The following is a 27,004-nucleotide window of genomic DNA, read 5'->3' on the forward strand; positions in this document are numbered from 1 at the left end:
TCTTTTTATATGTGTACATTGGGGGTGACAGCCTCCAGGATGATCCCCAATGACCCCTGCCTCCTAGGATTCCTGCCGCTTCCTGCAGTCCCACACTGAAGAGGGAGGATTTGCATAATCAAAGGAATGTAGCAGGGGTGCCAAGGTGTCCCTTCTGAGGCAGGTCCTGACAGACCCTGCGATCTTTGTCCCCTTCTCCGGGATCACTTCCTCTGGTGAGCCAGCCGCCATGTTGTGAGGGCACTCAAGCTGTCCTACGGAGGCCTCCTCACAGCCACATGAATGAGTCCTCTCGGAAGCAAGCCTCTAGCCCTGTCAAGACTACAGGTGACATGGCTGCCCCTGGCCTTTTGACCATAACCTCATGAGCGGCCATGAGCCAGAAGCCACTTCTGAATTCCCAGCGCGCAGAAACCGTGAGGTAATAAACATTCGCTGTTTTAAGGCACAAAGTTTTGGGGAGTCATTTGTTACACAGCAATAGATAACTAACACACTTATAAATGTATTTTTTATTTTACTAAGCGTATTTATTTTGAGAGAGAGAGTGCGCGAGCATGGGGAGAGCAGAGAGAGAGGGAAAGAGGGAGAAACCCAAGCAGGCTCTGTGCGGTCAGTGCAGAGCCCAAAGTGGGGCTCGAATTCTCAAACCGCCCGTGAAAGCGTGACCTGACATGAAGTCAGGAGTCTGACGCTGAGCCCCCCAGGCCCCCCAAACATATTCCTTCGTTAAAAGGTGTCATCATAAGATACATACTGTTCAGAAAGCAACTCTTTCGTTTAAATGGTGTCTCATGATTTTCCTAGGATAAATTCTTAGAAGTGGCATCTCTGGGTTAAAGAATGTATTTTGGGCTCCATGTTTTCAAATTGTGCTTCCAGAAAGCTTATGCGATTCTTTCCAGTAGGATCTGAGAACACCTGTTCAGTAGGCAAAGCCTGCAAAAACTTTTGCCATTTGCCCATCTGATAAGTTTTTAAAATAGCCTTTGATTATGGGAAGGTACATTCCTTTGATCCTTAATTACAGCAGCTTTGAAACTGCCCGAGAGCAGCCCTGGGTGGGTAGGATGCACAGGTGAGGGCCCAGATGGCACTTCTCCCCACCCCACCCCCCAACAGCCCTTGCAAGAGCCTGCACTTCCTGGGTCTCTAAGCTCCCCCCTCTTTTCCTCTCCCCAGGGAGAGAAAGGAATAAGGGCTTTCCTTCTGGAGGCCAGGCTGGGGTCTCAGTTTGTCCCTGCAGGTGAAGGCGCTGCCTTTGCTGAGCCCCCCCCCCCCCCCCCCCCCCCGCCCAGGCTGCAGACCCGACCTGCTGGCAGGGTGAGGTCCAGCGGTGGGACCTCCCCACTGAGCCGCCTGTTCCCCATCCTGAGGAGAAAGCCCAGCCTCCATTTCCCCACGCCCAGTCCATTTGTCCAAGGTGCTTAAGAAATGGCATTTAAATTAGTAATGGCACTGACCAAACCTGGGTTAGCTGCCTAGTCAGACTGAGCCATTTAGAGCTCCACTCATCAGAAAGAAGGGGGGTTCCCTGCTCCCTGGGAGGCCTCCTGACCTTCTGCTTGGGGTGCCCACAGACCTCTGCTGGGCTTGCTTCCCTCTTTCTGGGGGAGGGGGATGGGGACCTCGGGGAGGGAGGGAGGTGGGGGAGCAGGGGCCAGCAGGGAGGGAGGGAGAGAGGGAGGGGAGAAAGGGGAAGTGGGGAAGAGAGAAGAAGAAAGGAAAAGCGAAATAGAGGGGACCAAGGAAGGAAGGAGAACAGAGTAAAGAACAAGAAGGCAGCGAGGCGGATGGGTGCCTCACTCACACACACAAACACACACACACACACACACACACCCCGGATTTGTTTGGCACTTAGTGGTATCACCAAAGCATACAACTCAACTCCAGAGCAGGGGTGAGGAATGCTGATTTTACGGGCTTCCCTTGCAGGGAAGGAGCAGGTCACATCACACCCCAGCATAGCAGACCCTCATCAAATGCTCCCCTTTTTCCTCTCTCCTAACTCTCCCGAAGCCTAGTTTTGAAAGGTCTCTTCAATTTGTGGGGGCTTCAGAACCCCACGGAGCAGGACCGCTCCCTGGTCTGCAGGCTGGCCACGCCTCTGGCCCCCGGAGGCCCTCCCTCTCCTCTCTCCATCTCCCAGCTCCCCTGGGTTATTCTAGAAGCCAGATCAGCCCTCTGGCCAGAGTTGTGTGGTTCTCCGAAGGCTTCTGTCTCCCTGCAGCCCCTGCAACCCATCAAAGGCCCAGGTAACTCATCCAGCTTCTCCCTAACTTATTTTTGCCCAAGAACGGGACAGATAGCGGCTGCCTGGTGGATGTAAGGGCGTCCAGAAAAAATTCACCGGTCCTCTGGATCCGTCCGTTCCTGGAGCGTGCGTGTCTCCACCTTCAGTCCGTGTAATGGGCATTCTGACCTCGTACTACCTGGTGCCTGTTCTCACGTTTCTACACAGCTCACAGCTCCTTAGAGATGGGCTGAGAGGCAGGGAGGAAGAGAAGCCCTGCGTTGTCCCCTGTACTTGCAGGACTCTGAACCACAAAATGGATCATTTGCTCAAGGTCACAGGGTTAAAAGGTCTGAGGAAGGACCACGGCTTTGTCTCTCCAGTCCCCGTTCAAGTCTCTTCCGTACCCCCTGCTCAGGACTGCGATACGGTTTCCCTGAGCCCTAGGCACTTTTGCCTTCATGGACCCCTTCCACCATAAAAAGTGTATTTTATGATTGTGTTGGTATGAAGACAGACAAAATCCCAGCCGGATTCGTTATTCCGTGTTCGTTAGTATGATACGCGTTTTTTTCCTTCGGATTTTACAACAAGCTGAAAACCTTTTCATGGCCCCCGAGAGTCCCGTGGGCCCCAGACACGGCGCCTGCTGTCCTCAGGGACCAGTGGGCCAGCCCTGCAGCCCGGCATTAAACGCTCTGCCCACTTTCCGAAGTGTTTCCATGACGTGGAGAGAGAGGAGATTATTAGGAAGAAGAAAGATCTAGCTGATTAATAATGTAAATACCCATGTGCCTCACAGGCCTCCAGCTGGGAAACACACAACAGCCAGAATTGATCCCCCAAGCAGCCAGGAGGCTGGAGTTCAGCTTCCCCTCTGGTGCTTGGGTTCCACTGGGTCCCCCTTAACCTCTTAGTACTCACTCCATCCTTCCTACTCCATCACACCGAAACTAGCTTCCGGATCTGTGCACCAAACACCTGTCACTGGGGCCACTACAGAGACAGATTCTTCGCTCTCTCTCCCTGTGAGTCCACATCAGGGACGCTTATCATGAAGATCAACGGGAAGTGCGTGGTGACTGGGGACATCACCGATGGTCCAAAGTGATGTCCGGAGAGCATTCAATTAGGAGGCTGAGTCGCTCCTTCCGTGTGAGCCTTTGAAGTTCTCAGGCAATGGCTTCTATAATTCTCCTTCAGGTAATGACAAGGGTCACGGCTTGTCTTTGGCCTTCAGGGGGGAGTCAACTAGAGCACAGACGGCACCTGTGGCTTGGGGATGCTACGAGGCCCCCTGCCCAGGGCGGAGCAGACATTTCCACCCCGTCACGCCCTCCGTCGAGGCTGGGGTTGCCCTTGGAATCCTTCACAGCCCCGGCAGGGTGGCGTCCCGCTGACACCTGCCAGACCACCCCCGAGCGAGCGTCCTGCTGGAGACCTGTTAGCTAATCCCTGATCTCAGCCCTCCACGTCAGTCCCTGTCCTCCATTCTTTTTGTAACCTTGAAGAAATGTGTTCATTAGGAATCCAAACAGCACTGCCTATTTCGAACCCTTGAAACCATAAGTATGTGTGCATGTATATTATAAAAAATATATTATCACTGTACACATAAATAACCACGGTCCCTGTTTCACAAAGGCTGAAAGCGAGGCTTGAAGAGGTGGAATATTGAACCCAGAACGTAACAACTAACAAATGGTAGAGCCGGGGTATGCAGGCAGACGGGGTAGCCCAAGCCCAGAACATAGCTCAATGGAGATGTGAATCCTAGTAGGGATAAACCCTTACATTGATGATGAAATGTTGACTCTGGGATTCCTGGCGGTGGGGAGGTAGGAAGATCAGGGTGTCATTACCCCAGAATCACATCATGTGAGCCTGCCTCGTGAGACTGAGATCTTTATGTGCTCTCCCCTCAAAGGCTTTATTTTTATTTTTTTAAATTTTTTTTTCAACGTTTATTTATTTTTGGGACAGAGAGAGACAGAGCATAAATGGGGGAGGGGTAGAGAGAGAGAGGGAGACACAGAATCGGAAACAGGCTCCAGGCTCTGAGCCATCAGCCCAGAGCCTGACGCGGGGCTCGAACTCACGGACCGCGAGATCGTGACCTGCCTGAAGTCCGACGCTCAACCGACTGCGCCACCCAGGCGCCCCTCCCCTCAAAGGCTTTAAAGGAAAGGGTAAGCGGGCTGCTGTGGGGCCATCGATCTGCTTCCCCAGGGCTCACTTGCCTCTCTTGGGAGGCTCTCAACCTCCTTGGGAGACCCTGGCAGTGTCTGGGCAAGAGGCAGATCTCCGCGGCGGCCTCCGCCACAACGGTTGGCTCTCCTCTTAACTCTAGGGACCCAGAGTTACAGGAAAGCTCACCGCTTCTCTATTTTCACCAGTCATCTCCCCAGAGGAACCCTTGAGGCCTGTAAGTCATGCGCCCAAAAGAGATTAGAATAAAGCAGGGGGAAGGAAGCATAGAATCGGCCCCACGCTGCATGCTTGCATCAGGGAAGGATGGTGTTGAGGCTGGAGTTTGAGGGTTTCTCCTTATTCTCTTGTCTGCTCCTCTCTTCTCTCTTGGCCTCCTATCCGCTTCCACTGACTTCCTTTCCTGGTCCAGGCCTTTGGGATAGCCCTTTGAATTGGTTGCGCAATCTGAATTTTACAATACAAAATTGAAGACATTAGGGAATTTGCCCAGGGTCACGCTGCTGGAAGGCAGAACTGGGAGTCTGTCCCATGTTTGTTTGGCTGTAGGAGCCAGGTAGGACCTTCCCTCCCTGCCTCCTGTCCCCGTCCCAACCTCCTCCCCGCCCATCAAGCTGAGCAATACATCAGAACTATCATACAGATGGGTTTTATCCTTCTGGGTACCATCATCCCTTCCGTGGGGTCACCAGTGCCTCGGAATCACCAACAGGGCGGGTGAAACACAGATACTCTTTCCCCCCAGATCCTGATGCAGGAGGTCTGGGGAGGGGCCTTTGAACTTGCGTTTCGAATGAGCTCCCAGGTGCTGCTGCGGGGGGGCCCCACTTTTAAGACCTCCCAAATCATAAGCTTGGCTGTCTAATGGTGGAGTTCAGGCTTATAACAGAAAACTAGTTGAGGCTTGAGGGATTTTTCCAGCGACCCTGGAATCACACCAAGCAGGCAGCTGCCTCCTCTCCCCCAGGCAGGCTGCTTTTGTGCAAGTCTTTGATGTTCTTCAAGGTGGAGCCAGAGAATGTGCCGTGTAACTGGATCTTTGGGGAAGGAACCTCAGCCGGCCCTGGCCCTGGCCGTGCCCAAGCGCAACAAGAAAACAAGAGGAAAAACCGGGACAGCAGGTGTGGGGCCACTCCAGAGGCTGCAGTGAGCTTTTCATTAGCAGGAGCCCTATTTGTCCTCAGGGTGAATCTGACAGGCGGTTGACAGGCCACAGCAGCTGTGGCCCAGTCACAGCAGCTGCCCCCACCTGGCCAGCAATTAACACAAAGCGTCACGGGGGCGGGGGGGTGGGGGTGGGGGTGAGTCGGGGGCTTAGAAGGCTTAGAAGGCAGAGCAACTGCTCCCCTCGGAGGACTCCACCGGGGGTCGGGGTAGCTGCCCCACTGCCTGACACGTGGAGGGCACAGGGAAGGGCCTCCAGCTGTCCCCTCCTTAAGAGGGGGGGAAACCCAGGTTCAAGAGGAGGTAGGTAATGAGGACGGCGTCTGAATGACCATACAGGCTCAAATACCGGCCCCCGGCCATTCTAATAAGAGCCTAACATTTATTGGGCATTTACTAGTTCCAGGCACTGGGCAAAGCACATTAAATGGATCCTATCATTTACTCCCTGCAATAACACTATCAGGACTTTACAGTCCTCATTTTGCATGTAGGGAAAGTGGGGTGCAGGGAGATTGAGTAACTGGCCTGAAGCAGCACAGCTAGTAAGCAGCAGAGCTGGCATCCGAGCAGAAACCTTCCCTCTCCAGATCCCGTGCTCCCTGTTACCCTGCATCCCGCGTGAGCCTGGATTCCCACCGGTCACTGCTCGTTCATACACTGCTTTCGTGGATTCCCAGCGGTCACTGCTGCTTTCAGTCATACATGCATTCGTGGATTCCCTCGCTTAAACATATTAGGCCCCAGGGGCCCCTGGGGGGCTCCGTCGGTTAAGTGTCCGACTCCAGCTCAGGTCATGATCTCATGGGTTGTGAGTTCGAGCCCCGCGTCGGGCTCTGTGCTGACAGCTCGGAGCCTGGAGCCTGCTTCGGATTCTACGTCTTCCTCTCTCTCTGCCCCTCCCCTGCTCATGCTCTCTCTCTCTCTCTCTCTCTCTCATAAATAAACATTGAAAAACCAACCAAACAAAACATATTAGGCACTGGGTAGTAAGAAAGGAAGACAAGTTCACAGGATGTGGAGAAGAAAAACAAGAGATTCATAGCCTGACAAAGGCCCTGAAGGGTTAAGTACAAGGACTGGGGTTGTGATATGAAGGACCCTCACCCTTAAGGGCAGGGAAGGCGCCCTGGAGACACCATTAGAAGTTGTAACACTTGAATAAGTAAATGAATCAACCAGTCTCCTGACCCGTTAGGGGCTCACTTGGTCTGGACGTGACATAGGTTAGGCAGATAGTCCCATTTGGGAAGCTTGAGAACCTCCTTTCCTGGTGGTTTTCACTTGGGAATCCTCTGGAGACCTTCCAGAAATCCCTACGCCCTGCCTCATGCCCGTCAATCAGAATTCAGGGCGGGGACTTCCCAGATGATTCCAAGTGTAACAGAGTTTGGCATCCCTGTTCTAGACAGTTCCCGTGCACTCCAATAGAGAGCTTAGCAAGTTCGTACACGCTTCTTTTGCTCCTGTTTTGCAGCGAATGAGCCAGGGTTCCAGGAGAGCTAGAGTGGATCCCTGGTGATCCTGGAGTTTCCAGCAGAGGCACTGCAAAGAAGGGCCTGGGGGGACACCAGCTATGCTTTTCTGACTGCTTCCGGCTGAAGTTTCAAACTTGAGAACAAACAGTGTTTGTGAGGAGGGGTCGGCTGGATAGACGTGTAAAGCGAGATTGGAACTCCAGATCTGTATTTATCTTTCCCTCTCTCTCCCTGCATACACAATCATAGAGCCGAATCTCTGGATCCGGGATTCCAGACCTCGGCTGATGCCGAAGAAACGGTTGCCTCCTAGCAGAGGGATTCAGTGCATCTCAGCAAGACTTGGAAGAAACTTTTTGGTAAAAAGAACGTGAGCAACAGCAATGGCCATTTCTGAGCTCTCACTAATGGCTGCTCCAGGCCAAACACTGTTCCTTTAACCCTCACACCAAATTCAGCAGGGAAGTATTAGGATTATTCCCATTTTAGGAACGAGGAAATGGAGTCCTAGGGAGGTCGCCCGGCCCCTCAGGGGAAGAAGCAGGGTTTGAGTCCAAGTTCCAAAGCTCTTCCCACTAGACCATGCCGTCTATGGAGTATAAAGGAGTCACCGATGTGAGAAAGGGAGGCTTGACCCAAAATTTAAGGGGGATGAAGGAGTCCAGATAAAACTGACTCCACGGAAGGCTCCTTCTCCCACCAATGCTTCTATTCGATCATTTCCATCAGTAAAACCTCCATCTTTTCAAAGGCCCTCCCTTGACCCCACCAGCCCTCTGGTTACTGCTTCAATCTTGCAAAGTGCCAAGTTATCTGTGTTTGCACGAGAAGGTATGTATGAGAGATGAGCTGGAGGGAGAGGCAGGGGTATCCCCTGGATTGGGAGGACTCTGTGTCCTTGGAGCTGTTGGGGGCGAGCCCATTCTTGTCTTCCTTCCCCCGTTTCTCTCTCCGCCTCCCCAGGAAGGACTCTGTCGAGGCTGGGGCAGACGAAGAGCTGTGGATGGCCAGACAAGGGTGAGGGCATAGGGAGCCCGGGCCACGAGCTGAGATAGGTGCCTGGGTCCTGCTCACGGGAGATCCGGCCAGTACGACCTGAGATGTGGTCATTATCCAGACTTTATTCTCCCTCGAACGGTTAGGCCCTGGGTTATGTAATTGGAGTCTGAAGGAAGTCCTAATTTGTAGGAAACCCACAGTATGTGAGATGCGGTGTCAGGATGTTTGACATACTTTTATTTCATTCGCGGCCCAAGCAGTGAAGTAGGGAATGTTGCCTTCGTTTTCTGGAGGAGGACACAGGCACAGGAAGGCAAAGACCAGCACATGTCGAGCCAAAAACTTCAGTCCAAGAAACAGCTTGAGGGGGCAGGGAGGGGGGGGTGGTGGGGAGAACCTGCCTTGCTGGCTTTCTCTCGAAGAGTATTCCGAAGAGTATGTGGGTGGGAGGAAATGGTAGCTTCGGTGGCCACGGAAAACCCACCCACGCTGTCATTTTGTGCCCTTGGAGGCGGACAACCTGACTCCAGCCCCGGTACTGGGTCCGCTCACGGGGAACGTGGCACGGTGATCACCAGACCCACGCGTTTCGTAACCCCACACGTCAGGACGAGCACCTGATGCCACCGTTTTAAACGGGATGTCAAGAAACAAGCGAGGGACTAACCGGGGGCAGCCTCTTGACCCGCCCCGCTTGCCGGGGAAGCTTCTCGGAGGAGACGGGGTTTCAGAACTGCTGGGTCGGGGTGGTGGCTGGGAGGGGGTGTGGGACTCAGCGTGCTTTCTCACCTGGCTCTGCTTACCAGCTGTGATTACTAACTTCTCCCAGCCTCAGACTTCCCATCTGTAGAATGGGAACAACCTTTCTTCATAGGGCTGCCGTGGGAGTTAAAGGAGACCCAACATGTAGGGCCTTTGGCACAAAAATGGCAGCTCAGTGAATGGTCGCCCGCTGACAGAGAAATGGCTTGGCTTTCAGAAGTGAAGGGAGGGGAGCTATAGCTTAGAGAGGAGGGAAGCTGTTTCTTTGTACCCTCGGACCCGAGAAGGGACAAGGGCAGCCCCTCGCCAGCCCTTCAGGATTCTTGGAGAAGAATCCCAGGAGTTCATGGAACTTCTCCACAGATTCCTGGACAATTCTGATCCCGAGCTGCTAAAAAAGGAGAGGATGTCTGGATGCGGCTCTTTTCCCTGCGGTTCCTTGTGAAGAGAGGACGAGAGGCTTAGAAACAGCTTCACCCCTTAGACAAGACAGTCTGCAAGATGTGGAGACCACAAGGCATGTCCCTGCTTTCAAAGAATGTACTGTGCAGCCAAGAGCACAGAGGAAAATCACAAAGCATGTTATTAAGGATCAGAAGGAATGTTCCAGACAATAGGCGTGTGAACCGTTTGACAGAGACAGATCTCTGGAGTCTGGGGTGCAGCAGGGAAGGCTGAACAGCAAGTGTGGGGTTTGGGCTGGCCTTGGAAAGAAGGATTTTACTAGGAGACAAATGGAAAGGATTTTTCATTTGTTTGTGTTCTTTCCCCAGATGGGGCGGCTGGCACGAGCAAAGGTGTGAGGGCGGGAAACTGCAGGGCATGTTCGGAGGCAAGCAGGTGGCCAATTTTTAAAGGGCAGCCTGGGTCCGGGCAGGGAGAAGAGGCAGGGGAAGTGGGTGATGTTGTGCCTACCAGGCCAGGGCAGGCGGTGAAAGACGGCCAGGACAGGTGTCCGGGAGGCTTGGACTTGACTGTACGGGCGGAGGGGAGCCGTGGCAGGGTCTTGAGCCTGGGAGTGGCCCGTTACAGCTTGGCAGAAGTGTACAAGGCAGATTGTGGGGTCGAGGAGAGGATGTAGCAATGCAGGGGCACAAGAAGTGAGTGGAGACGAGGGCCCAGACTGCTCGTGGCAGCCACGGGCACAGACAGCAAGAGAGAGTGGCAGGTGCCATTGGGAAAAGACTGGACGGGGTGAGGCGACTCCCTGCCCGTGTAGTTGAGGGGAGGTAGGAGTCTGGTGAGACTCCAGCTCTCCAGCTGGAGAGACTAGATAAAAGGTGTCCTAGAACCACGGAAGGAAATGAGGTGTGGGAGAAGGAGCCAAGTGTTCAGGGGAATCTGGCAGGAAACTCGGATGTGGAACAGGGAATAAGGAATCTGGAGTGTGAGACGGGTCCTGAGAAGGTGTCTCCGAGAATCCAGAGACAGTGCCAACAATATCAGATGCTCACTGGGGAAGCCTCAGAGCAGATGCACTCCCATCTTTACCTCCTGGACCCCTCTTCTCCCCGACCCCTTGGTCATGAGTAGAGACTCCAGAAAACAGCCCCAGCACTGCCCTGATGCCTTCATCCCAAGTCATCATTTAATTATTTCACGCTCCAATAATAGGGGCCATGTAATAATGCTGTTATTGCACCCAACAGCAAGTGAACAGTAAAAAGGTTAATTACATTTGTTTTTTTTAAATCTGTGCAAAAGGAAGATGTTCAAACAGTTGGGCAGACTAATTGAAAGCTAATGTTGTCACTAAATTGAATTTCAAATGAATTTTATATCCATAGTTCACTTTGTTAATTTCATTCTCTGCATCCTGTAATTTGTTGACAGTGATTGATTATTTAAGTGAATAATATCTGTGTACCAGGATCATTTAGTGATAGAAAATGCCACCCACGATCGTAACATCAATGAATACCGTTTACTTAAATTTTCACCACCTACTTAGATTGTAAAAGGTACTGGGTTAAAGGAACTAGCCCTGAGATTCAGGGGATCAGAGATTAGAGCGACTATGGGGGGTGGGGTACATGGGCTTTGGGGGTGACCTTCACAGTCGAGACTGGATGGATCCCTGTACCTGTAAGACACCAGGCTACACCTTGACGTATTCATGGGTCGTCTGTCACTATTTTTTTTTTTCCCCCAGCAAAAACAAATCAGAACCACAGACAGATATCTGGGTTTGGAATCCAGGAATCTCTTCTGGATAGATCACTAGCTATGCTGGTGATGAAGAAAGCATGACTTGTGTGTGGGGCATGAGGAGGAAAGGTGAAGAGAGGTTTGAGACGGAGTCAGGGTAGTGCTATCTGGATAGAGTTACATGCAATCTCCACTCCTGGGGAAATCTACGAAGAGGACTTGGAATCCACACACTGAAAATAAGCACCCAAAGTTATGCTAATGTGGGTAGCCGTTGATGACAATTTAAAAAACACTGTTCATCCCTAAATATTCCCGGGGACCTGCCTCCCACTCTTTGCCCAATGGTTTCTGATCCACTCTAGTCCTTGCTGCCTTTTTTATAATAAAGTCTTTTATAATAACGTTTTTTTTTTTAATTTGAATCTCCCCCCACACCCACGATGTGTGCTTTTTTTCTTTTCTGCCCAGTTTCCTTATCATTTGCTGTAGCTTGCTTATTTTGGATTCATGCAGCCTATGTTGCAAATCTGTCTTATCTAGCAAAAACTGAAAATTATTGCTTTAAAAAAGCACCCGCATAACATCCTCTCCCACCCTCCAAACAACTTTATGAAATAGCCGCTATTGTAATCTCCGTGTTATAACTGAGGAATGGGAGGCCCAGAGACGTTAAGTACTTGTACTGATTATAAGTCCAACTTTTAGAAAAAAATCTTTTTTTTTTTTTTAAGATCTTAAATTCAAGTTAGTTAACATATAGTGTAGGATTGGTTTCAGGAGTAGAATTTAGTGATTCATCACTTACATATCACACCCAGTGCTCATCCCAACAAGTGCCCTCCTTAATGCCCATCACTCGTTTAGCCCATCCCCTCCCCCGCCCCACCTCCCTCCAGGAACCCTCTAGAAAAGAATCTTGCTTTTGGTTCTCACTGTGTAAACCTGGGTGACTGAATTACCCAGCCACTCTGAGCCTCAGTGTTTTCAACCGTAAATAGGGATTCTAATCCCTCCCTGACAGAGCACTGAGTGGGATTAAGTACTTTGCATCGTGTCAAATGACTCTTAGCCAGCTCTGAAGACCAGCCCCACCCAGAATGAGACCAGAGAAGCAGAGCACACAGGGCATGGCAAGCCCAGCGGGGGCATGGGGAGGACTCCAACCTTATAAACATAGGATTGGGCCCAGCATTCCTGTATTAAAAATGTCACGATCAAAGTTCACTTATTTCCAAAATGTACTATGCTGCAGCGATATATTCACAAGCCTGGAAATCATCTATACACAACATTCTGGCATTGTCTGGAATATCAAGAAATGGGAAACAAACTAAATGTCTACTAACTGAGGGCTGGTTAAAAGTTTTAAAGTTTTCTACATACCATTAAATGCTATGCCACTATAAAAAGGCAAAAGTTCTTATGCGGTGGCGTGGAATACCTTTGCATTTCAAATACCTTTGAGTGAATTAAAAATTAGAAATCGATGGGATGCCTGGATGACTCAGTTGGTTAAGCACAGAACTCTTGATTTCGGCTCTGGTCATGATCCCAGGGTCATGGGATCGAGACCTCGCACTGGGCTCCGTGTTGAATGTGAAGCCTACTTAAAATTCTTTCTCTCTAAAAAACAAACAAACAAACAAACAAACAAACAAGCCAGTGATAGGTGATAGGTCGATAGAGATAAAAAGACAGAGAAAGAGGTATAAAGTCTAGTAGGATAGAAAAGAAATATCAATTGTACTGGGGTAAGGAAGTAAAGAGGGGCTGGATGGACATGGGCTGGAGGAAGGCTTTTTGCTGTAAACCTTCTTGTGCCTTTTGAATTTTGAAAGAGGTGAACGTATGACATATTCGGAAAATAACTGATAATTAGAATCGGAAAAAGTGTACTAACAGCTATTTATTTATTCCTTCACAAAACGAGTGTTGGTGGGACCCCTGCTACATGCCAGGCCGTCTTCAAGGTGCTGAGCGCTCAACAGTGAACAAAACAGGCAACAATCCCTGCCCTTTGGCTTCCATTCCAGTGGGAGAGAAACCGTAATAAGTGATAAAAAACATGATAAATGAAGAATCTAGCACACTAGAGATGATAGAGGCTATGGGGGCAAGAAAGCAGAGTGAGGAATGCTGGGCGTCCACATTTAACAAGGTGGTCAGGGCGGGGTCTGAGATGGTGAGTTCGAAATAGACTAGAAGGAGGCCAAGGAGGGAGCAGAGGATACGGGCGGGGGCGGGGGGGGGGGAGGACAGCCTTCCAGCGGGAGGGAATGGTCAGACAGGGCTCGAAGGGGGCAAATGCATAGCTTAGAATAGAGAGGAGGTGGTGGCTGGACTGGGGTGGGCAAGACGGAGAGGAGAAGGCGAGGGGGTCCAGCAGGGGGTGGGCGGGGAGGGGCCAGAACCGATAGGGCCTTTGGGGCCGCTGTAAAGAATTTAGCTTCTATTTTGAGTGAAATTGGAATCACTGGAAATTTTGAGTAGATTGGAGAGATCTGGCTTATGATTTAACAGGATTGCCCTGGTGTTGAGGAAGGACTATAGGAGGGAAGGATGGAAACAGGAGACCAGTCAGAGGCTCTTACAACAATCCAAGTGCGAGACGATAGTGAGGTACTCGCTTCCTAGGGCCTGCCTTAGCAAACTAACACACGCTAGGTGGCTTGAGACAGACGAAAACTAATGCTCCAACACTTCTGGAGTCCAGGAGTCCCAAAGCTAAGGGGTCAGCAGGGCGGTGCTCCCTCTGAAGGCTCCAGAAGAGAATTCCTCCTTCCTTTTGCCAGCTTCTGGTGGTTCCAGGCATTTCCTGGCACGGGACTGCAAAACTCCGACCCCCACCTTCGTCTTCTCGTGGCCTTCTCCTGCCGTCCCTGTGTCTCTGACCTCTCTCTGCCTCTCTCTTACAAGGACACCGGTCAACAGATCTAGAGCCCACCCTGAATGCAGGACGATCTCAACTCAAGATTTTTTTTTTTTTTGAGAGACAGAGAGCGTGTGAGTTGGGGAAGGGCAGAGAGAGAGGGGGAGAGAGAGAATCTTAAGGGAGCTCCACACCCGGCATGAAGCCCAGCGTGGGGCTTCATCTCACAACTGTGAGATCATGACCTGAGCCGAAATCAAGAGTCAGAGGCTCAACCGACTGAGCCACCCAGGTGCCCCTCAACTGAAGATTCCTAATTACATCTACAAAGACCCCTTTTCCAAATGAGGCCACAGTCACAGCTTCCACGTATCTTTGGCGGATAATTCAACCCGCTACAGTGCGCTAGGGCCGGGATGGTAGCAGTGAAAGTCTTAGAAGATTCTTAATATATTTGGAAGAGAGAGCCCAGAGGACTTGAGGTATCAAGAGTGACTGCACAGGTGTTGGCTGAGCTCCTGGAAGGTCAGAGTTGCCACCAATGAGATTAGAGACGTGGCAGGTGGCTCAGACTTGGGGGAGGGTTCAATCCAAAGTTAGGTCTTTTTTTTTTTTTTTTAAGTTTATTTATTTATTTTTGAGAGATAAAGAGAGAGTACAAGCAGGGGAGGGGCAGAGAGAAAGGGAGAATCTCAAGCAGGCTCCACACTGTTGGCACACAGCCCGACGAGGGGCTCGAACTCACGAACCGTGAGCTCATGACCTGAGCTGAGTTGGGCGCTTAACTGTCTGAGCCACCCAGGCCCCCTGATCTGAAGTTCAGTCTTGAACGTTCTAAGCTGGAGATGAGAATTTGGCACCCGGCTGGAGATTCAGGTAGGCAGACGGATATAAATGCCAGGGTAAAGGAGAGAGTTCCAGGCTCAGGATATAAACGTGGGAATTGTCAGCATCCAGATGGCATTTAAAATCATGACGCTGGATGAGATGGTCTCAGCAGCGAGACAGCACAAGCAGAGTAGAGGGATCTGTGCCCAGGACCTGTGCTTGGCTGCGGCCAGAGAAGAATGTGATATTCCCGCTCCCCAGACACCCACGGGCCCGGGTGGGAGACGGACAGATTCACAGATCACCGCTCACAGCTGCCAGCCAGCCTTCCTTCCCAACCACCATGGGGCATGAGCACGCCTCCTGCATATATCCTCCAAGTGGCTGATAGGTCATGGCTTCTGTTTCCATAGACTCCTTTTAACGGTCAGCTCTTCTGGACACACCCATACGTATAACAGCGTAAGAGCTAGAAGAAGGAAGAAAAAGCCCCTGGGGGCTTGGGGAAACCCCCTTGCACTCACCGGGAAGGACCTGGGCCACGGCGCCCCCAAATTCATCTCCACCCCAGAAGACAGTTCCCATTTCTGATCTTTTCCTTTCCACGTAAAAGGCCAGCCAGGCACATCGGCTGAGATCAAAACAACGCTGCCAACCTCTGTCCATTTCTGCAGCTTTCAACCGCCGTTGCCATTTGCTGAAAGACGAGAAAACAAAGATATTGGCAGGTTGTCATGAAATATTTCCTCCCGAAGTCCAGTATACTGTATGTGATTCAAATCTGTTTATGCTCTTAAAAGATTAAAATCAATGCTTCTGTTTGTAGCATGGCTGTTTGTTCTAATCAAGTTTACCTTCACCATGAAGGGACTACACAGTCGGCTGAGAGCTTTCTCCGCTCACGAACCTTGGGTGTTTCTGCAGGTGGTTGATGATACCAAGGTTTTGGAATAGACAGGGGTGATTGGTGTGAACAAAACTGAGGTCAAGAGGGTCATCTTTTTTTTTTTTTTTTTACATTTTATTTATTTTTGATAGACAGTGAGAGACAGCACAAGTGGGTGAGGGGCAGAGAGAGAGGGAGACACAGAATAGGAAGCAGGCTCCAGGCTCCGAGCTGTCAGCACAGAGCCCGACGCGGGGCTCGAACTCACGGACCGCGAGATCATGACCTGAGCCGAAGTCGGACGCTTAACCGACTGAGCCACCCAGGTGCCCCTAGCCTCCGACTCTTGATTTCGGCTCGGGTCACAATCTCATGGTTCTTGAGTTAGAACCCCACATTGGGCTCTGTGCTGACAGCACGGAGCCTGCTTGGGATTCTCTCTCGCCCAGTCTCTCACCCCCTCCCCCTCTCAAAATAAACAAATAAACTTAAAAAATATATATAAAAATAATGTGTGGGGGAGGGGTAATGTAGGAAAACATCAGCAAGGACACAAACCAGTCAGCAGTGGCTCTCTCTGGAGAGTAGGCTAGGAGCGCAGAGAACTCCAACTTTCTATTTTATAAATCCCTATATTGTTTGTTTGTTTTTTTTTTTTTACAACCAAGCAATACATTTGTAATTTAATTTTTTTTTATGAAGTAACTTTTATTTTTTTTTATTTTTTTATTTTTATTTTTTCAACGTTTATTTATTTTTGGGACAGAGAGAGACAGAGCATGAACGGGGGAGGGGCAGAGAGAGAGAGAGACACAGAATCGGAAACAGGCTCCAGGCTCTGAGCCATCAGCCCAGAGCCTGACGCGGGGCTCGAACTCCCGGACCGCGAGATCGTGACCTGGCTGAAGTCGGACGCTTAACCGACCGCGCCACCCAGGCGCCCCTGTAATTTAATTTTTGCAAATCTGGCAGGATAAAGATTTGCAAATCTGGCAAGAGGCTGCTCTTGCCCCTGGGGAGATCCGATGACCTTCAGTGTCTTCATCAATGTCGCCATATCCAGGGCCTACCGTGTGCCAAGTGTTTTACTCTAAGTCTCACCTGATCCGCCACCATCGTGCCATAAGCTCCGTATCAGCACCCTCATTTTACAGACGGGGAACTTGTGCTCCGAGAGGGCAGATGGTTGGGCCCAAAGTTACCCAACAAGCAATGGGCAGAGGCTGGAGTCAGGCCTGGGTCTTCCAGAGGCCAAATCTTCCCCTTTACTGGAAAAATGACGGAGCCCCTGCTGCCGAGCTCATTGATGGTAGGGGAGTAGTGGCACTTCCTTGGAGAAGGAGCGTCCCCTCTTTGGCTACTGGGAACCAGCCAGGGAGGTGCCCACAACGAGTTCTCCAGTTGTTACTCCTTCGAGCTAACGTCACGTGAGTGCCCACTGCCTGCCTAGCTCTGCCGTGAACGCTTAACATCTGTTAACAGATCCGTCGCGACAACCCCATTTTGTAGAGGAGAACAGCGAGGCACAAAAAAGCTCCCCCAAAGAGAGAGAATCTGATAAGCCGCTCACTGCTGGCTTTGTACAAGCTGCCGAGCAGCTCAGCGCCTTGCTCACAATTACTCCCAACGCAGCAGGAACAACACGATACAAATTCCTTGGTGATCAAACAGGATCGATTGGAAAATGTGGGCCAGATGGCAGTGGAAGTAAGTAGATTCGCCGCCATTAAGCGAGATAGTGGGTGCTGTGGTGCCAAGGAGAGTGCCTGGCACAGTGTGTGTCCTCCTGGACAAGCAATTGTTCAGTCTCAGACCACAAGCAAGGGGCCAGGTGCCTAGGATGGGCAGTAGGTGGGGACCACACTGATCCTTGAGTTGCAGGATGTAGGCATACATCCAGAGGTGAACCAGGGATCTAGAGCCAAATGCACCGTCCGATCTGGAATCGATTTAGGAATTCCAATCCAGAGCTGAGAATTCAGATGTAGTGATGGGGGTGAAGCCTGGGGTGTCTCCTCGGTCACGGGGCAGAGCTGCAGGAGGGGTCTCTGCAGTGGGTGGGACTTGGGGATGAGCGAGTTAACAGGCTTGAGCTCACAGTACGTGCCCAACGCAGGCTAGTCGCCTTCCATCCTGAAACCAGGGAGTGTTATTAGTGCACTGGTGAGATTTGGGGGTGCCTTAGAATTCCATATTTCCAGCCAACGTTAAAGCCCTCTGAACTGGTCAGAGTTCATCGGGGTATCGGGCCCAACGGGCGATTTCACGGAAGCGGCATTATTCAAAGCTGTGCACAAAAGTGGGTTAGGAAGAAACAGACAAAACTCTCCAAGACAGCATGGGGACCAACAGGGATGGGTGCAAAGGCACGCAGAGAGGTTCAAAATATCATGGCACAAGATGGCTGGAGAGGCCGGGCTGGACAACACTTTACATGAAGGCTTGAAGTTACTTGGCCACAAATTCCATAGGAATTTAAAGCAGAAAAGGACACAGCTGCGAGGAAAGCTATTGCAAACGTAGCCGGCATTCCTAGAAGTGTAGTGTGGAGGGGAGGGGAGGGGAGGGGAGGGGAGGGGAGGGGAGGGGAGGGGAAGCCCCCCCCCCAATTCCTCAGGACTGGCCAGACCTCACTGGGGTTTGGGGTCCAGCGGGTGAACGACGAAACCCGCAGCCCAGGGGCTGGATCCAGCCCGTAGGCACGTTTTGTTTGGCTTACACGATGCCGTAAAAAACGAAACTCACAAAAAGGGATCTGATAAAAATCAAAAAATTTCAAGTAGAAACCCAGATTTCCAGCAGCGTTGGAAAGCTTCGGAGATCTGGCAGCCTCGCTCAGAGACGACTCCAGGCTGGATCCGAACAGCAACGGCTTCCTTCAGACCAAGCATTTGCTTGCCTGTTTGCACAGTGCCCGCCACTCACGGTCGTCTCTGACGGTGAGCCTGAGGGATGGTTGCCTTTTATCACTGAATTTGCAGAGAAAAACTTCTTTGTATCCCTGTCTCTATGAAAAGCGGGTCAATGGCGGAGTGAGGCGGCCACGAGATTTTACTGGAGTTGGCCTGCTCTTTTTGCGTCCGTGACTAGCCCGGCGTCTGCAGAAGCCTGAAGTCACGGTCTGACAACAGTCCACACAGAGGAGGAGGCACAGCACCTTGGAAGGGTCACGCTGTAGATAATTAGCCTGGCGAAGAGTAAGGCTCAGAGAACGCACAATTGTGGAGAGCGGATATTGGAAGGACAGTCAGAGGCAGAGGGATTGGCCTGTGTGCTGCTTTGGTGGGCAGACCAGATGATACAGACGTTAAAACCACGTTTCCTTGGGGTGCCTGGATGGCTCAGTCGGTTAAGCGTCTGAGTCCTGATTTTGGCTCAGGTCATAACCTCACCGTCGTGAGATCGAGCCCTGCCTTGGGCTCTGTACTGACAGTGTGGAGCTTGCTTGGGATTCTCTCTCTCCCTCTGCCCCTCCACCACTTGTGCTCTCTTTCTCTCTCTCTCAGAATAAATAAATATTAAAAAAATAAAATAAAATCATGCTGACTTTTAGAGATACGGTAAAAGTAAAATTAAAGAGAATAAACGATTTTCTAGAACATTAGGCATGTAGCAAACACTCAATAAATGTTAGCTATTATTATTTGCAACTGGGTGAAAGGTTGGATAATTTATTTCTACGAGCGTGGCCAAATCCTAGCTCTGTGATTTTATGTCTCATTCATCTCCATTTCCTCCCTCCAAGAAGTTGCTAAAAAGAAAGAAAACGAGTTAATTTCAATCTCATTTTCTTTTATCGCTCCTCTCCCACCTCCCATCAAGACACTTCTAACTTCTGAAACGGCCACAGGCTAACTCTGTGAACTACAGGCTTTATCTTTAGCTCCTTCTATGGCCTCTTCCTTTGTGCCAAACACCCTGGAAGTCAGCGAAGGTTTGCAGAAGGTACGCTCATTTGAAAATGTTTGCTCATCTCTTTTGCTTCAGATTTCAAGTTGGTTGCCCGGAGACCTCTTATCAGTAATGATGATACCAATGGGCTGAATCAAGTTCAAGATCAATCGGTTTCTTATGAAATGAATATGGAAGCAGCAGACAGACGAACATGAAATGTCGAGCCTTTAAACTGAGACAAGAGACTTCTTCCTCTGAGCGCGGGGTAAGTATGTGCTGGCTGTAGGCAATGCCGGGCCTGCGGTTTTATGGCTAAATTTGGCAGGGAAGGAAAAAATTGTGAGAAGAAACACAAGTTTCTTTTCCTAGCAGAAGCTGGCTGTGGCAGACACGGCAAAATACATACCCATTCCTCCTTCCTCCTTACTAGTTAAAACCCCAGTTTGGGTCAGGATGTTAATGTGCCCAGTGAGTCACACTTCCCTACTCCCCGGGGCAGATTGTCCTTATCGGTGACACAAAGGTTGACTTTTGTTACAGGAGTTGATAAACCTCCTACTCGAGTCACTGTTTATCAGATGCTCTGTTACCTCCAGCCAGTCGGGGTCCCTGCAATCCTCAGATCCTCAACTGGGTGTCCAACAATTCAGTTCTGACACGGTCTACCCAGAGTTAGCATCAGACCCCACGGGTTAAAGACTCAGCCTCACAAACCTGCCCCCCACTTCCGATGCGAGTCATGAGTCCTGGGCCGTCCATACTGCTAATCAACCAGCTATATAAATTGGGGCCGGCACTGTCCCCTTGTCAGTTTTGCTAATTTGCTAGAACCACTCATTGAATTTTACTTGTGTTTACTGGTTTATTATAAAAGCTCTAGAACTCAGGAACAGCCGAATGGAAGAGGTGCCCAGGGCAAGGTCTGGGGGGTGCCTGTGGAGCTACCAAACCCTGTCTTTTAGCATTTCCAGGAGTTTACCAACCCGGAAGCACCTGAAACGTTTCAGGGGCTTTTTGATCGAAATCACAGGCCATTCATGATGGAACTCAATCTCCAGCCCCTCTCCCCTACCTGGAGGTGAGATGGGGCTCAAAGTTCCACTCCTCTAATCAAGCCTTGGTCTTCCTGGTTCCAGCCTGAAGCTAGCTGGGGTGGGGAGCAGTCACCAGTCACTGCATTAGCAAATAAAAGACGGTATCATTCAAGAGATTCCAAGGGTGTTAGGAGCTCCTGGGCTAGGAACCAGAGACAAAGACCAAGTGAATTCTATCGGGTTCATAGGCCAGCTACTTACTAGGTGTTTCCCTTCACTAACACAGTACTCTAAAACTTAGTGGCTTAAAACAACCACCATTTTTTAAAAATGTTTATTTTTGAGAGAGAAACAGAGGGAGACACAGAATCCAAAGCAGGCTCCAGGCTCTGAACTGTCAGCACAGAGCCTGACGTGGGGCTTGAACCCACGAACTGTGAGATCATGACCTGAGCTGAAGTCAGACGCTTAACCGACTGAGCCACCCAGGCGTTCCCTAACAACCACCATTTTATTTTTTCTTGTGAAATAATGAGGCTCCGCTGGATGATTCTTCTGCTGGTTTCTCTTGGGGGTCTCATGTGGTTGTGCTTGGCTGGCATCTTGGCAGTCACAGGTGAAAACCGGGGGCTCCTTTCTCTATGGTCTTTCCACAGGTCTTTTTACATGGCAGCTGGATCCCAAGGATAACATTCCCATCTACAAGGACTTGTCAAGCCTTTGCTTGCATTATGCTTGTTAATGACCTACTAGCCAAACCCAGAGTCGCTGTGCGACCAGGTTAATAGTCTACCACACCAGGAACGTTGTGGAAAGAATATATTCTTTGCATAGAGGATAGGACTACATTAACTCCCGGGTCCCTTCTAGTAGATTCCTTTTCAGTGTCTTCCACGATTCCATCCTTCTTTCCTTTCTTCCTCTTTTCTTCTTACAACTAACCGTCACCCCCCAAAAAGGCAAAAAATGTGCCACGTTTCCACACAAGCAGCTCAGTGACTTAGAATCTAGGGATTAGGACCTGAACTCGTTAGGGTTATAAACTGATAGGCTACAGACATGTTTTTTTTTCTTAATTGTTTAACTGAGTTTTTTTATTAAGTATTTTTTAATGTTTATTCATTCCTGAGAGAGAGAGAGAGAGAGAGAGAGAGAGAGAGAGAGAGAGAGAGAGCGCACAAGGGGGGTGGGCAGAGACAGAGAGAAGGAGACACAGAATCCGAAGCAGGCTCCGGGTTCTGAGCTGTCAGCACAGAGCCCGATGCGGCGCTCGAACTCACGAACCATGAGATCGTGACCTGAGCCAAAGTCAGAAACCTAACCGGCTGAGCCACCCAGGTGCCCCACCTACAGACACGTTTTGATTGGAGCTCATTTCTTTTAAAGTAGGGAAATTTCAAACAAACAAACACAAACAGACTCAAATACTGTGAACACACCAGTGGTGGGCGGGTGGGGGGCAACACAGGTGAGGGGGATTAAGATGTACAGCCTTCCGGTTAGAAAAGAAACTTGTCCCGGGGACGAAAAGGACAGCATAGGGAACACAGACAATAATGTGATAACATCATATGGTGACAGATGGTAAGTACACTTACCGTGGTGAGCCTTCTGTAATGTGTCTAAGTGTTGAATCGCTAGGTCATAAACTCGAAACTAATATACTATTGTTTGTCAACTCTACTTGGATTTCTTAAAAAACTGGGAACTTTCGCGTGAGAATTCAGATTCGCAGCTTCCCTTGGAAATGGGAAAGAGCAAGGAATTTCTGGCCTCCCCTTCCTCCATGGCAACAACAGGCTGTTGGGGCTTCCCTTTTCAGGAGGGCCACGGCTCCCCAGCTCACCGGGCTCCCCACAACGGATTCCAATTCGACTTACCTGCCTCACTCCTTCCTTTTATGGGGCAGGCCTCTGAAAGTTTTTGAGTTGCAACCCCTGCTTGAAACTAATTCTGAATATTCTCTCTTTCACCATACCTCCTCTCCCCGCCCCCACAATTTATCTCCTCTCTGTAAAATGTGCTCATTGTTATTTTCCACTCACTCACCGTAATTCCGTTATTGTGCGGGGCCCGAAGTCTTGCCCCGCTTGAGGACAGCTCAACAAAAACAATGCCTTGCCTTTTTGTTTAAGCAGTGCCAAAAATCCCACCTCCTCTTAAAAGCCCTTGCTTGACTTAATAACGGTAGTGGATTCATCTGGATTCAACCACGTTTGCATTCAGGACCCAGGATCCAACGCCTTCGTGATGTCTCCGGTCAAAGCCTGATTACAAAACCCTCCAGAAGTTGCTTGCTTTAACTGAGCCACCCAGGTGCCCCTCTGCTGCCTTTTTTATATTTTCCAGAGTCCCTCGTGGCAGCAGGTTAGTGAGTCCCAAGGTGGCTCAGCATCGGTACCACCTGAGGACTGGTTCCCGGCTCGCCCCCATCCCCACGTGAATCAGCAGGTCTGGGCTGGAGCCTGGAAGTGTGCACCTCTAACAAGCTCCCCAGGGGATGCTAGTGATCGCTGACGTGATCACTTGTAGAAAGTACCTGCTAATGGGCTCATCTCTTTCTACCCACCACTAAGCACGGGGTTGGGAGGGCAATCTGGCACTCCAGTTCTTAGAAAACCACTTTCGAAGCCCACTGCTTTTGGAGGGGTACTGAGTGCTGTGGGGCTTCTGCGAGTCATACACCGAACCACTTCTGCGGGCAAACTGCAGCTCTCCGGCCCAAATGCCCTCGCTGCCAAAGTGTTTGGTAGGCCTGCCCTTTGGGGTTTTTTGTAATGGCATTTGACCCATAATATGCTTTCTGCCTGGCCACAGGGGATTGTTTGCAGACCTTCTGGAGGGTTAATAAATAAATGATGGGCTTCTTTCTGGCCACGGGAAACCGTCTCAAGGTCAATGCTATTGCAGAGCAGGGCTTTACAGAGCTTGCTGAGATTAAAAAATCATCGGCTCCCACTAACCACATCCCCTCTTTTCTGAAACTTTGAAGCTTTGCTGCTGCAAAAAGAAGCACAATTAAGCCTCGATAAAATTTTAATAGCGGGAATTATGCACTCTGCAACCAGCCTACAATTAGCCGTTGCTATGCTACGGGCAGAACCTAATCACGATAATGAGGCAAACAAAGGGAGGGAATTAATCAGGGCTATAAGGTTAGAGCACAGCCGGTTCCATCTCGGGAGCACTGATTTCTGAAACACAGCAGTGGGGCCCCTGGGAAATCTCAGTCCTACGCAAGGTTAGATTAGCTGGTGTGGGGTGGGTGTGTGTGTAATATTCTGAGTAAGGAAGGCACTGAGAGTGCAATATCATTCCTACACCACCACGAGGATGCATTCATTTTAAAACATGACGATGCCCCTACTCTGTGCAGGAAACCATGCTAGGTTCCGCGGAAGAGATATTGCTATGCAACACACGAGCCCGGCCCTCTAGGACTTTGCTACTCCAAGTGTGCCCCTTGGACCAGCAGCATGGGCACCCCCGGGGGCTTGTTGGAAATGCAGAATCTCGGGTCTCACCCAGACCTCCTGAATCACAGTTGGATTTTAGCAAAATCCCCGGGTGACCTGGGTGCACACCAGAGAGGAGACACTCTGCTCTAGAATCCGTCCTAGTAATTAGAAGAGTTGTTATTATAAGCGCATGGTTTCTGCCAGGTTCTGTGTGAGGCATTCGACATGTATGGCTATCTCATTTAATCTTTGCCATAACCCTACGAGCTTCCCCCCATTATGCGTGTGAAGAAGCTGAGGCTCGGGGAAGTTAAGAAACTTGCCCAAGGTCACCGAACTAGCAGCAGGAGATAGTCACATTGTAATTCCGGGGTTTCCTGATGGCAAAGCCCGGGGCCTCACCCTCTGGTCTGAAGTGCCTCCTATCACAGATGGACGCAGCGTGAATAAAAACAATCACAATTCAGATCCGGGTTTGACAGAGGGTCACGAGTGAGTCCCAAAGGGAAGATGGTTTTAAGAGATCATAAAGGGGGCAGTAGTCCCTTTTGGTTGGGGTGAGCAAGGATGGAGGAAGTAGCCTGTGAGCTGGGATTTGAATGATACGTGGGAATGACACAGACATAAGGGTGGGCAGGGTGTTGCCAGCAGCAGGGTCAGCATAAGCAAAGCACAGTGACTACAAGGCATGGAGAGTGTCCGTGGGGCTAATGAGCAGAACACTTGAGTGTGATCCAGGTGTGAGGTAGGGCGGGCTTATGGTAGGCCTTGAATGTCAAGATAACTCCATTAGGAGGTGATGAGGATCCATGGATGGCGTCTGAGCTGGGGGGGAGGGGGTGTCACGGTCAGGCCAAGCCCCGGAAAGAGCTCTCCTGGATGTTATAAACGGCATAGAGAAGAAGACCAGAGGGCAGACTGAGAGCACGAGCCACCGTGGGGTCTTTGGGGTCTGAACTGGGGGTGTCAGTGAGATAGGAAAAGAAGGGGTGCCAAGAGATCCTACGTGGAGGGGGGGGACAGGGCACTGGGACGAGCCAGAGCCTCTGACTCCAGACTCCACCCCTGGTGACTGGGAGAGCACCGAGTCAGAGGGAAAGATGATTGAGATGTATTACGGCGGATGTGATTCGCAACCTCCCATCCGTGACATCAATGCTCATCCAACGGATGTTTACTGGGAGGGACAGCAAAGTGAATGAGGCGTAGAAGCGAACCAGTTCACAGTAACTGAGCACCATGTGGTCCGAGCTCAGTGCTTTACAGGCATTGCCCTACTGGCCCCTCCACAGCCTCCCAAAGTCCCTCAGAACCCAGGATGTATATTCTAATCACCTAGGGAGCTTTAACAAAAATACCAGGACCCAGTGCCCACGCCCTAAAAGATGTATGCACAGTCACTGAGTTGAGGGAGGGTCCTGGGCCAAGGTGGTGAGAGTATCAGCTGAGTCTCAGTGAAACCTCCAATTCTGTCCATGTTCTTCAGCCAAAGAGCACCAGGAGCACATCCGTAGTTAAGCAAGTGAATGCACTTGGCTTTGATGGGTGACTTGGACGGGGCCGGGGGGAGGGGTGGATCTCAGGAAGTGGGGGTTGCTCTAGATTGGATGGGGGGGCAATGACAGCAAGTGGGGCAACGCTATATCTCAATAGAGCTCCTCTAGGGGGAGGGGAGACTGGAATGAAGACAAAGTTGAAATCGTCAAGAGGTAGTCACTCGTCATGGCCAAGAGGGTGACTGACTGCTGGGTGGCAGAGTGATCTCGTTTTGTCTGTGCTTAAACAAAATGATGGCATGGACTTGCTTCGTCTCATTTCATCTTGGTCTCAGTGCAAACTTGTCCGAGGTTGGCGTTCTGTGAGACCGTGTTGATCTAATAGGAGCTTAGCCCGGCTTGGCTCCGCGTGTCAGGCCGGCTTCCGGATGTCAGGTCGCCACTGTTTTCTCTCCCCGGACCAAACCCTCCCATCCATCCTCCTTCCCAGCCAGCGGCAAAGGAAAGTAGAGGGGAAGTTAAGAGTGAGGAAGGTGTGCAACTCAGGAAGTGAAAAGAAGAGGCACAGAAGGAAACGGTGCTGGTGGGTGCGGGGACAGTAACCCGATGAGCGAGTTCTGCTGCCCAGCTCCAAACTGAACCGCACCTCAGCTGAGCACGGGTGGCTGGGCCGGAAAGGGCCCCGACTGAGCATCAGCACGAGGCGAAGCCATTCGTTAATGTTTCACTGCCCTGCAGCCCAGCCCTCGCGTGTCAGCGGTGACCTTGCAGCCCACCAGCAACACCGCCCCCCCCCCCCCCCCCCCGCAAAGCAAGCACTCTTTCCCGCCATCTGTTTGGCATCGAGCGGCTGGTGATGCTCAGCTTGGTGTGAAGGGGGGACCTGCTCACGGAAGGGGAGGCGAGCAGGCGGCTCCGAGAGGATCCAGGGAGCCAGGCCCGCAGCCCTGTGCGGGAGGGGGCGGGGAGAGGGGCGTGTGCGCATGCGTGTGTTCACTCCGGCTTAGGGAAGTCTTGGCCAGACTAGGCCCGTTGACGCACAAGGTGTGTGGGCTGAGGGCTCTCCCCGAATCTGGAGTCCGGCCCCCTGAGCAGGTGTCTGCAGCCTCCCTGCCCCTACCCCAATGTGCCTAGAGCGGGAGGAGAAGGCACCGGAGCCCTCTGATGCTCCTACTGGCTCAGGGGCTGCCATCTGGGAGGCCTGTGTCATTCCTCCACTTTGGGGCTGGCTCTGGGGAACTCTGATGATTCAAGGGCTGTGGAGGCCACAGGGTCCAGGTGGCCCCAAACCTGCCACGTCTGTTATGTCTTTTGTGCCTTGGCTCAGGCTTTCCCTTTTCCTGGAAAGCTGGTGCCAACCGGGCCCCAGCTACCCTTAGGACTGAGTGTAAATTCCTGCTTCCTCCTACAGAGTCAATTATCCCCTCCTCCGTGCTCCCAGAGGGAGGCCATTGCCCCTGCTTCTGCGGAGAAACTCCTTGCGTTGTGTTTGTTGTTATGTGTTCCTCACTTGAGTGTCTCTCCTACCTACAGGGAAAGGG

At 51.0% G+C, this 27,004-nt stretch overlaps 1 long non-coding RNA gene across 1 annotated transcript; it reads right to left on the reverse strand.

Moving 5' to 3' along the window:
- Positions 1–4,300: 4,300 nt before the first annotated feature.
- On the reverse strand, positions 4,301–25,515 carry LOC123385875. Its single transcript, XR_006599054.1, has 3 exons — positions 22,559–25,515; positions 15,220–15,392; positions 4,301–4,891 (listed from the first exon to the last, which is right to left on the reverse strand). It is a non-coding gene; the product is annotated as an uncharacterized LOC123385875 (long non-coding RNA).
- Positions 25,516–27,004: the final 1,489 nt, after the last annotated feature.

This window comes from Felis catus, chromosome B3 (genome assembly GCF_018350175.1).
Source record: "Felis catus isolate Fca126 chromosome B3, F.catus_Fca126_mat1.0, whole genome shotgun sequence".
Classification (NCBI taxonomy): Eukaryota; Metazoa; Chordata; class Mammalia; order Carnivora; family Felidae; genus Felis; species Felis catus.